The 10,877-nt window shown below is 37.0% G+C and overlaps 1 long non-coding RNA gene across 1 annotated transcript; it reads right to left on the bottom strand.

Annotated features, from left to right (window-relative positions):
• Positions 1 to 4,839: 4,839 nt before the first annotated feature.
• LOC142180370 (uncharacterized) lies at positions 4,840 to 10,585 on the bottom strand. The gene is made up of 3 exons (XR_012708967.1): positions 10,053 to 10,585; positions 5,732 to 5,784; positions 4,840 to 5,252 (listed from the first exon to the last, which is right to left on the bottom strand). It is a non-coding gene; the product is annotated as an uncharacterized LOC142180370 (long non-coding RNA).
• Positions 10,586 to 10,877: the final 292 nt, after the last annotated feature.

The following is a 10,877-nucleotide window of genomic DNA, read 5'->3' as shown; positions in this document are numbered from 1 at the left end:
TCCAAGTCTCGTCGTCGATTATCTGCATAGGACTTCTGACGACTCTGAGCTGCTTATAGCCTTTCCCGTATAAGCTTAATCTTCTCAACTGTCTGTTGTACCAACTATGGTCCTACTAATATAGTTTCCCCAACCTCGAACCATCTTATAGGTGACCTACACTTTCGTCTGTAAAGAGCTTCGTATGGAGCCATCTGAATGCTGGAATGATAACTATTATTATATGTGAACTCAATAAGAGGAAGATGATCATCCCAGCTACCCCTGAAGTCTATCACATAAGCCCGTGGAAAATCCTCCAGTGTCTGAATAGTATATTCAGCCTGATCGTCTGTCTAGGGATGAAATGTTGTACTAAGACTTACCGGAGTCCCCAATGCTTTTTGGAAGGACCTCCAGAAATTAACTGTAAACTGAGCACCTCTATCTGAGATAATATATATAGTTACACCATGAAGTCGTACTATCTCCCTAATGTAATGCCTTGCATAATCCTCTGTTAAATAAATAGTCCTGACAGACAGAAAATGGGTTGATTTTGTAAATCTATTGACAATAACCCATATAGAATCAAACTTACGTTGGGTACGAGGTAAGTCTATGATGAAATCCATATTAATCACTTCCCATTTCCAAGTCGGAATCTTTATAGCCTATAATAATCCACCGGGTTTCTGATGCTCAATCTTAACCTACTGATAATTAGGGCACTGAGCAACAAACTCTGTTATATCCTTCTTCATTTTGTCCCACCAGTATATTCCTCTGATATCATGATACATCTTTGTCGCTCCTGGATGGATAGAATAACGCGAATAGTGAGCTTCTCCCATAACCTGCTGGCGCAGCCCTACAACATCAGGGACACATAATCTTCCTCGATACCTAAAGACCCCATCTTCTGTAATCTCAAATGGTTTCTTCTCCTTCTGAGGGGTCATATACCTATAATGAACTAACACAGGATCCTCGTACTGGCATTCCTTCACTTCAGTTACTAAAGAGGATGTTGTCGTGTCATGAATAGTAACTCCGGTATCACCTGAGTCCAGTAATTGAACTCCAAGACTAGCTAGCTGATAAATCTCATGGGCTATCCCACACTTCTCTAGTTGTAAATATGATAGGCTGCCCATAGATCTACGGCTGAGGGTGTCAGCTACTACAATCGCCTTCCCCGGATGGTATAAATTATCAACGTCATAGTCTTTCAGTAGCTCCAACCATCTCCTTTGGCGTAAATTCAATATCTTTTGATTGAAGATATATTGAAAGCTCTTATGATCCGTATAAATATCAACATGAATGACATATAAATAGTTCCTCCACATCTTTAGTGCATGAATCACTACGGCTAACTCTAAATTGTGGGTCGGATAATTCTTCCCGTGCTTTCTTAGTTGTCTTTAAACATAAGCAATTACTTTTCATGGTCGTTCTGCCACTTGTTTCATGAATACAAGGCTTATCTCATTACCCACAAATACTAGAATTTCCTGTAACTCATATGATCTCAAATATCATCTTTTGATTTTTTTTTTCTTCCCATTCATTAGCTACGATAGGTGCCACTTTCTAATGGAGTGCATACAATGTTGTTGTGAGACTTTTGTTACAAGACCATTTCTTCCTTATGTCACTATGCTTAAGTTAAAGTCTTCTTCCTTATTCCCTCAGCTAGTCTTTCTTTGTAGTACTTAAGAGAGACACTTTGACTCCTGTAAAGCTGCGAGCTTATTACATTGTATATCCGAAAGAATTTTTTTGACGTTCTTACTCACCTATAATTATCCTTAATTACTTACCTTCGCGCCCTTGAGCTCGTAAGGTTGATTCTGAATTGAAATTTTTTACTGTCTTATCAGTGGCACCATTATTTTTTTTCGTAACACTTATACGGTACATTTAACAACCCCAACTCCTATATGAATATTTTCCAAGGATTACGATGTCATCATATTTGCGAGACTGAATTCCCTATGTTGGGTTTCACTATGTTTATCTTGCACAACTTGTTGATTTGTCTATATCCTCTTGTTTATCCATGGCTAGGCTCTTCCTGAATTAATTACTAACTACACGTTAGTCCATTCTCATATCTATATTCTACGTAAAATCTCTTGGGTTATATACTTTGTCTTAACTTACCTCGCACACTGGCTCCTTATGTATCCAGTGTTCATTTGCACTTATTTATCAATAACATCTAGTGATGGAACCCTTACTGCCTCTCTCCGTCGTCACGCTTACATAATGTTCTGGAGTCGTATCATATCCGTAGGATCTGAATAAATGCAATCTCATTCCTTTCTCCTTTCTACCACATTCTTCCTTTACTATCCCATAGTTACCTTAACCACATAACTCTGACTTAATATCATATCACATCATCTTCCCCCTTTAGGGGAATACTAACATTTATTGCTATGAAGATTTACCTATAAATGTTTAACCTCTTCATATTTGGCGTCTTTTCACATCTTCACAGACTCTTACTTGCCTTGCGGTAGCCCTTCTGTACCAGGGATAATTTAATTTCTTACATACAAAGGTGACACATAGTGTAACTGGTACACTTAGTCCCTTAAGCTTAACTCTGCTCGCAGTGCTCGTTTTAGGGAAGCGTCTTCCTGAATGACCTTTAAAGGTTATTCTTCTGTTGTCTATTCAATTATCGTCGGAACGCGATCTCTGAAATTCTCACGATGTCAACTATTATCAAATCATTCGGTCCCGAATCTATGTTCAGTTTATCTTATTCACTTGTCCATACTAATTTCTATTATTTCGGGGGTCTAACTTTTCCTTCTGGTAATCACGTATGAGTCACTAACTCATTTCTCAAAATGGGGACACTTTATGGCTTATACTCTTTTATTGTCTCAAGGCCTGTAACTTCTTGTCATTTCCTTCACTTGACTATAGAATTTGTAGTCCTCTCATATTTTGATTTACCGTTATCATCTATTTATCACATCTTACTCATAATGCTTCATTTACTTTCTTCTTATTCTCCTGCTAATATTTCTGTCTATCACCTTATTATGAAAGCTTCTTCAAAACATTCTTTCACTTTTAGCCCCCTTGATTCAACTCACTGGCTCTTGCTCTTCGGGTCGCCTAACACTACCTCTTTACTAGGGACGAAAGCCATACAAAGGTAAATATTTATCCCTTCTAGGGTTCCAATGCCAATCTTCTGAAATTTCTGAACATTCTAGTATCATATCTGATTGTACTATTCTAGAGTGCACCATCTGGGTGTCTCACAAGGAGAACCATTACCACATTTGCAATATCCCTCGGAAATGTGAGCTAATGATAACAATCCATCCACAATTTTGGGTTACTTTAACCCCAGCTGGATGCCGATATCCCATCCTTCTCTTAGGCCTCATTTGGTTGCACTTAATGGAGGTCTAAATCTTAATCATTCAGATCTAAGACATTAAGTGCGTTTATTTTTAAAGTCTGAATCTTAACCATTTAGATGTTAATCATTAAGTGTTTTTGTTTTTTTTACTTCACAGCCACTTAATGGGTTTGAATAGGTCTATATGATTAAGATCTATAACAAAGACTTAATTTCATTAAGATGGTATCACTCACATTCATTACCAACTGCCATACTAACTGTCGTCACTGCCTACCATTATCAACTACTACCCCCACCATCACCACCATCCTCAACCATAACCGCCACTACTACCACCACTCACCACCCCCATCACCATCAATAACCATAGCCAGCATTGTCCACCATTATAAACTACCACCACCAACCATTATTAGCTATCACCATCTACCACCACCATCCTCAATCAAAATCGTACATTATCGCTTCCAATCACCACTAGATACTATCTAAAACCACCACTATTAGATTAATTAGTATTTTATTCAATTTTATGTTTATTAATTTTTAAATAAAGATAAATTATATATATTCAGATGTGTATTTAGATTCAGATGTCTTAATCTTAATACACATCTGAATATTCAGTTATGTATTCAGATTCAGACGTCTTAATCTTAAAAAAATAAATTAGGCCTTAAATTATATATGTTAGCTCCCACAAGGCATAACTGAAATGGGTGTTGTCAAGTGAATATATCTTTGATATTGTTGAAAGTAACTCAGAATACTTATATTTCTCTGCCTGAATTGTAAATACATATAATATTCAATAACTAGGTACCTCGTATCCTTCTTCACCTAGCTTCTTTTACTTGTTGAAACTTGTATCTACCTTCTGATTCTCTCGTTGCTTTTTACTATAGGGGTAGATAGATATTCATGCCTTAGCGCTCCTTATCAAGAAGCTCACACGCCGTAGTACACACATAATCTACTGAAGGCCTTACATTTACTTATCATAAGCATGATGCAAAATCGATGACTCAACTCTTCCACAGCCACATTCAATCTCTTACCAACTGTCTTTCTAGATGTAGATATCGTTGTATAACGAATATAATAGAATTTAGGATTCTGAATTTCTTACAATTGATCTCTACCACACGATCTAGAGTAAGAAGAAAGAGTGACAATCCTAAATTCCATGTAACCTCCTGCTTATAAGTATGGTGTAGTACACACCCATAAACAAGACTCTACTAGACACGGCTTGTAGACTCCCTAGGATAGAACTTCTCTGATACCACTTTTGTCACGATCCAAACTGTAGGGCCGCGACGGGCACCCGGTGCCTTACACAACCGAGTACTAATGTAACATATCTTTCTTATCATACCGTCATGGGTAAGTGGCCCAGAAGGTCCGTCATGAGATAACGAGAATAAAACATAAGGGAATACTAGACATAGGACGACCCAACATGATATAAAAACTCATGCATGTGACATACGGGCCTATAAGGCCGACATGATCATTTGTATACTCAAAACATAGGCTGATAAGGCCATACACGTATCCATATACGTGACATTTGTCTAAGAGTCTCTAATACTACATAAACATCATAAAGGTCGGGACAAGGCCCCGCCATACCAATCAATACATATTCAAATTATACTAACCAAATAGGAAACTCCGGAACAAGTGGAGTGCACAAACACCTTCTGCTGAGCAGATAGCCTACTAGGAGAACTCTCAACCTGTCTATCGGGATCTGCGGGCATCAAACACAGCGTCCCCAGGAAAAATGGACGTCGGTACAAATAAAGTACCGAGTATGTAAGGCATGAAAGAAATATGGAGTAAGGAACTCAACCTGCAAGTCTGAATAGCTCTGTGAATCATGAAAAATTTATAATGTCATGTATGTGCATATAAATGTCATATCATGCATAGGTATATGCGTACATAATATCATCAAGCCTCTGGGGGTATCCCATCATATCATCTCAGTCGCTGTGGGCAAAATCATCAACGTATATCAGCTGATCAGGTGGTGGTGCGTATATAACACCATAACCTTTTCTCATACCTCATATACATATAATATACGTGTATATAACGTCATCTGATCATGGGTTAATGTACATGTATAAATGGATGCAATACATAATGAAGTAAGTCAATAAGATCACTCGGAATATCATAAGATTCGTGAACAAACGATATGATAGTAGGACATATGGGGAATCAAGAATATAGGCAAACCTAGTACTTCTAGGAATAGAATTATTTGTGAAAGTTGTATACTTGCTCATTTCTTGCATCATATGGATCATGCCAAAAAGGAAAGAAGTGATAGCCTTAACATACCTTATCACAATCTTTCCAATCACCAAGTTGAACTCTCCTCTTCGTACCTTAATCTACAACAACAATAATAATAATACTATCATTAAGTTACGAAAAGTACAACTATCGCACAACGAACGACAAGCTTATTTTGTATTAAAACGGGAAGCATCTCCCCTATAATCCTTACTTTCTTCAACTTTAAGATAACACCAAACATAACAATATCAACATTTATACATTATTTTACAGCCTTATATACACCACAAAATATTACAAATAGCCCAACACATCCCAATCTCTTCATACACAAAACGACCACCGTAGTAGTGTCAAACAGCCCAAAATTATTACGACGAACAACTAGCGCACTACCCTGAATTTATGTGGTGTTTCTACACAGACTTACTCCTCCAAAACTCCAAAAAATAGAAGTAAAACACGCAGCCCAACCACAACAAAAAATAATCCACAAAACAGTCCGCTACAAGTGAATAACTCGAACTCACGGCTTCCGATCACTGTCCCGTGAGTTCTACCTATTAGAAAACGAATTTATCAACCTTTCTTGATATTTAAACACTTAAATACAGAAAGTACATGTTTTATTAACTATGAAGTACCTTCCAAAACTCAAACTACAAAGAAAAATAGAGGCGATATAGCGATACTTACGCCATAGGGATCGTTTAAATATTATCGTTTCTTGATTTCGTGCCCGGAATGATAATCTTAGCTTAAGAGTAAAGTTAGGGGTCTTATTTGGTTGTGTGTTCTGGAAAATTGAAGAATGAAACGAGATAAAGATATAAATATCCATTTTGTTTGAAAAGTCAAAAGGTGCTACTTGGCACCCTAGCATTGGTCCTTCTTCCAACGCTTATAACTTTTTATTTGGGTGTCGTATGAACGAACGGTTAAGAGCATTGGAAACTAAATTCCAAGACCTTCAATTTGGTATATAATATGTCCCAAAAAGAATACATATAGCACATAAATTTTATTTCTCAAAAAGCTCTGTTACAAGCCAAATCTTTAGTCGCTTTTTCCGCAACTTTAATTCGATATTTCCCAAACTTCATATTTTCTATCCAAATATCATATATAGCCATATTATGACTTTAAAATCATTTAAATAATAATTAATAAGTTTCATATTCATTACGCCACCTTGGGACGCACATGGTGTAACACTCACTGCTCTAGAGTGGTATTCACATCCAGCATCAGCTTGGTGCAAGGGGGACTCGGGGTTTGGCCGCTTCGGGGCCACTGGCTGCAGCAGACCTAGTCCGATTACCTTTTGAAACGAACTTGAATATGATTCATCAATTGGGATGAACTGATGCCTTCTGAGGGGATCTCTTGGGCGAGGATTATATTGGGGAACATTTGGTTGGGGATTATATGGAGCTTGGTAGGGTCGGGAATTTTTGGGATGTGAAGCTCGGTTTTGTGTATAATGCTCTAGCCGCGTGTAAGGTTGCGCACTCATCACTGTATAGGGAGGCAGTGTCATGGAATAAGCATCATATTGATGGGGATAATAGTGTTGTGGGACTTTAGGAAGCATATATGATTGGTTGAATAACTTGCGGGCCCCCTCGAGCTCAAAGCCATCATGGTTCCCTCTTCCTCCCTAGTTATATTCATCAAACACCCCCGAACCAATTTGAACGGTCTGCCATGTGGCCTTAAAGGCAGCATGACTCAAGATTCGACCTGTTTTTAAATCATTTTCGATCATCTCCCCAATTTTGATAGCTTCGGCAAACGGGTTACCATCATGTTCCGGAAGTAGTCCGCCTCTTGCGCATGTAGAAAGACCATAACCATTTATGCTTCGTCCATTGGAGGTTTTTCCCTGTCGGCTTGCTCGCACCATTTGACAGTATACCCATACAAGTTTTCCACGATTTTCTTTTTCAAATTGGACAAAGAGTTCTATTTTTCGCTCTTGATTTTTTTCTTTTTTTGCTCTTTGTTATTTTTTTGTCACTCCTTTCTTTCTTTTTCTTTTTCTATTTTTTTTTCACACGGTTTATTAATGGTTATGATCGAATCCGATGAGGATTGCCTACGTATCATGACGCCGATCTTGCGGGTTGAATGAACCCGATCCCATTTTTCTTTTTCTTTTTTTTTATAAAGATTTTTAAATATATTTTTTTAGTTTTGTTTTATGGAATTTGAAATTTTTCTTTTTAAAAGAAAGAATTCTAAAGAGGAAGAAAATACTTTGAACTTTGATTTGAAATTTTTTTTTTCGAATGAAAGACTTTGGAAAAGAAAGAAAATATTTTTGGATTTAAATTTTTCTTTTTGGATTTTCTAAGGAAAGAATTCTATTTTTGAAGGGAATTAAGGGAAGGGAAAATATTTTTGAATTTTTTTTTTTTGAAAATCGGGGTTGGAACCGATGAGGTTTGCCTACGTATCTCACATCCGGTGAGAATCAGACCCGCGTAGTTCGGTTAGTTTTTCAGGACTGGGGAAAAATGTCATTTTTGAAAATCTGGAGTCATTTGTGACCACCTTCTAAAAATTCGTTAGAGTTTCAGAATCTTTTTTTTCTTTTTTAAAAATACTGGGATTTTCAGGAACCAGGTCAATTTTCTCTTTTCTGTTTTTTTTGGTTTTCTTTCCCTATTCTAGAAGTCTGTCAACCTGCAAGCCAAAATAAAAAAAATGCACAAGTAACACGTAAAATGTATCAAGATGGTCTTTTATATTGGAGCAAAATCAAATGCACGTGATGCAAACAAACGTTCCTACTAGGTATTCGGCATGCGGCTATGTTATTCTAGGTTTAAATCCTGGGATGTGTTATTCTATACCTTGGCTTACCCGAGCGGACAACTCGAGTCGGGAGGGGGCAGCGTACCGGTAACCAAAATCTTCACCGGCTTTGTAACTTGTCCGATCCTCGTTCTAAAATTAGGGGTATGACTCTAACAGAAAAGAAGTCATGCGAAGCGCATGCTCCCAGAAGATTTAGAAGACTTAGAGAGAAGAAGGGTGCCGTAACAATTTTATATACACTTCATACAATATCAAAGCGGTAAAAAGCGGGATTTAGCACATTAGGCTCAAACATGTAAAAATCAGATAATAAACCAAAGCCAAATATAATAGTTATTCTAAGCTCGAATTCTGGACCCTGAACCAGAAGTTCTGGGTTCTTTTCCCAGTAGAATCGCCAGAGCTGTCACACCTTATTTTTCCCGAGGGAATAGGGGGGGTTTTCAATTAAAGTGACATTGTTCGAAATAAGATTATTTATATAAATTAGAGTCGCCACTTGGGATATTTATGGTGTCCCAAGTCACTGGTTTATTTTAAATCCTAAATCAAGGAAATTGACTCTATGTTTGAAAGTCCGCGAAAACCAGAAGACATGGTAAGGAATTCTGTTAACCCGGGAGAAGGTGTGAGTCACTCCCGGATTCCGTGATTTTAGCACGATCGATTTACAATTACACATGGCTTAATTATCTGAATCATTACATGTTTAAAACCTTTCATGCATTACCGTTTTTAATTATTTATTTAACCGCTTTTAGTATTTATAGAGTTATTTTTGAATTAGTTACGATATCGTACACTTGTCGTTTTGGTACACATTGCAAACCGCGCCACGTAAAATGCACCCGGAATTTACAATATGTTTATTATTATTATTATTATTTGAAGTTTTGGTCAAGTCGCGTGAACACATACTCGAATTGGGATTTACGTATCATGACTATGCCACAGAAACCGTACTCATAGTTACGATGATTTATTATTAATCGCGACTAAAGCAAGGTACGATGAATTCTTTTCCTAAAAAAACTAATTTTGTTAAAAATTATGTGACTAAATTAATACTCCTATAGTAATAATCAAATATCTAAGAAGACTAAGCCATAAGGGAGTGAACAGTGAATGACATGAATGAAACAATTGAATACGGTAGGGATGGATCTTTAATAAACTTTCATCAACCAAACACTCAACCGATTAATTTAGGATATTTAACAAAATGGAACAATCGAAAGTGTTTTTAATTCTTAATAGAAAAATTCACGGCTCTTACGACAGAATTCTAATTTCTAATAAACAAACTACATTCTTTCTTGTTCAAGCAATAAACAAAGACGTTCATCCGCATACTAACAAATACAATCTACTAAGCATTTACCAAAGACAAATACTAAACATGGTGTGAGCAAACAAAAGATTAAATTAAAATTAATAACATGCTTATCAGAAATGTGACATTTTATTCAAACTCAAAGCCACTTAACCAAGACATCGCAGCAGTGTTTTAACGAGGAAGATTAGTAGAGTGCAAAATAACCTTTTAGCAAGGAAAATCTGACTTTGTTTGCTCAAAACTGAAAGATGACCAAGACCGTGACTTTGGAACCTCGACTTCGAAGATCGCCGGAATTTGACGAACCTCGGACGTACTCGACTAGGCCTGGACGTTTTTAATGGCAGAGATTTGGACTGTTTTTGCCATTGATTTTAATGGAGTTTTCAAGTGGGTTCAAGGTGGACTTAGAGGCTGGTCTCAAGTGGAAATATGGGACTGTTGTGGGACTGATTTGGGATCTATTTAAGGACTGTTTTTAGCTAGTTTTAAGCTGAAATTTTGTGGGAGATTTCACTGGTTCTTTGGTGAAGAAGCAGTGGATTCTCACTCTATTTTTTGTCCCTCCGTTTTTCTCTCGTTTTTAAGCGATTTTTCAGCTTCTTCCATTTTCGTGTTCTCGGTGTGTGTTTATATAATGTGATAAGGAGATGAGTGGGGAAAATTCAAGCTGGTCAAAAATTAAGTGCTCACATGGACTATTACAAGACACAAGAAATATGAGGTTGAGTTATTAAATTCTCAATCTAATCCATAGCCTTTATAAATAGTGTATTGCGTGCAGAATAGACTTGATGGATGGAGATATATGAGCGTGGAGTGGGACTGATCCTATGAAATTTGTGGCAAAGTTTCTAGAGCACTCATGAAAACCAGGCGCGCGCATGACCTCTTAGTGCAAAATCGCAATTACAAAGATTGTGCGAGTATAATGTGATAAATAAGACTCTGGGCTTACAAAAGAATTTTAGTTCGAGTTCTAAACTTCACCAATTGTTCTATAAGCGTAATCTTATTTTTTTTATGTTT

Source organism: Nicotiana tabacum, chromosome 4 (genome assembly GCF_000715075.1).
Source record: "Nicotiana tabacum cultivar K326 chromosome 4, ASM71507v2, whole genome shotgun sequence".
In the NCBI taxonomy this organism is placed as follows: domain Eukaryota; kingdom Viridiplantae; phylum Streptophyta; class Magnoliopsida; order Solanales; family Solanaceae; genus Nicotiana; species Nicotiana tabacum.
The sequence above is the reverse complement of the archived record's forward strand: the minus strand, read 5'-3'. Positions and strand labels throughout refer to the sequence as shown.